At 33.8% G+C, this 1,851-nt stretch overlaps 1 pseudogene; it reads left to right on the forward strand.

Moving 5' to 3' along the window:
- Nucleotides 1-428: 428 nt before the first annotated feature.
- Nucleotides 429-1,367, forward strand: LOC140516869 (olfactory receptor 4P4-like; annotated as a pseudogene).
- Nucleotides 1,368-1,851: the final 484 nt, after the last annotated feature.

Here is a 1,851-nt window from a genome sequence, read left to right on the forward strand (position 1 = left end):
TTTTAGAAAAAAATAATTCATTTCATTGAGGTCAAACTCTTTCTTTCAATATACATATATGCATGATGTCTGTAAATACGCAAATAAGCACACATATTAGAATGAACATGTGGATACGTGTATGTGTGCATGAAATACAACATGTATGTGCTACTGTGTATATATTATGTATGTGTGTGGATCCTGTTCCTTTTGATAGACTGTCACATATTTGAAGACAGTTATCATAGCATGCCAAAGTTCTCCTCTCCAGGGTAAGTACCAACTACTAATTCTATTCATCCTACTACTATGATCTCAGAGTGTACACACTCTGCATTACAATTAATAAATTAAAGACATTTTATATGAATATACATTCACTAAAATATATTTTTTCTAATTTCAGATACAGAACTTAATCTTGAATATTAATTATCAAAACAAAAATGAGGACTGAGGGCAACATCACAGAATTCATTTTCTATGGACTTTCCTATGACCAGAACATAAAAATATTTTGTTTTGTCTTCTTCTTATTCTGTTACATCAGTCTCCTCATAGGAAACCTCTTAATCTTCATCTCTATCTGTTGCAGTCATCTTTTCCACCAATATACTATTTCCTCAGTCACTTGTCTTCTATGCACATCTGCTATACTTCCAGTGTTACACCAAAACTAATTGGGGATCTCTTATCTGAGAGAAAAATCATCTCCTATGATTTTTGTATGTTCCAAATCTTCAGTGTCCACTTCTTTGGCAGTATAGAGGTCTTCCTCCTGACTGCAATGGCCTTTGACCGCTATGTTGCCATCTGTAAACCTCTCCACTACATGGTCATCATGAGCAGAAAGAAATGTAACTTTCTTGTTTTAGTGTCTTGGGCTGGTGGGGCTGCTCACTCCTTCCCTCAGTTGTCCATGACTCTCAAATTGGCCTTCTATGGCCCCAATGTAATTGATCACTATTACTGTGACATCTTCCCATTGCTGAAAATTGCCTGCACGGATACTTACACCACTGGTCTTCTTGTTGTCATTAATTCAGGGATAATTGCTTTGGGAATTTTTGTGATCTTATTCGTTTCTTATGCCATTATATTATGGACCCTACGCCCTTTCAGCAGAAGGGCGCCGGAAAGCTCTGTCCACCTGTGGGTCTCATTTCACAGTGGCTGTCTTGTTTTTTGTACCTGCAATTTTTTCCTATCTTCGACCTCCCACCACCTATCCAGAGGATAAAGTGCTTGCTCTATTTTATACCATCATTGCTCCAATGTTTAACCCCATAATTTATACTCTGAGAAACACTGAGATGAAAAATTCCATGAGAAAGGTGTGGTGTCAAAAGGTATTTTGGAAAGGAAATCTAAATGAATTTCGTTAATTTATCTATTGTGATATTTCATGGAAGGAAACAAGAGATTTAAATTTCAAATAAAATTTTAGGATTAAATACTTCAAGGAAAGGCCTTATATACTCGATAGCAGGCAGGGTGATAAGCATGACTGCAGTAATGAAAAGACAAATATATTAGCTAATAAGGGAAGTTAAATATGAATGTCAATTATTTTCTGTCCATATTTTTGTAATCTCCCAATTCACACGTTTTTGAAGTATTTATTACATCCCAATATTTTGGTTCATAGTATGAGGTTTTGAATAATACTTTCAATAGGACATATATGTGTGTTTGTGTGTGTGTGTGTACATATATATATATATATAATATATTTATATATATTCCTTTAAAAGTAAACAGAATTAGGAACAAATATATATGTAGTATATTTGCATATAATCTCTCTATATAAACATACATTATATTTATACATATGTATTTAGGTGTTATCTCCTGAAATGATTCTTG

The sequence above is a fragment of the Notamacropus eugenii genome, chromosome Y (assembly GCF_028372415.1).
Source record: "Notamacropus eugenii isolate mMacEug1 chromosome Y, mMacEug1.pri_v2, whole genome shotgun sequence".
NCBI classification, from domain to species: Eukaryota; Metazoa; Chordata; class Mammalia; order Diprotodontia; family Macropodidae; genus Notamacropus; species Notamacropus eugenii.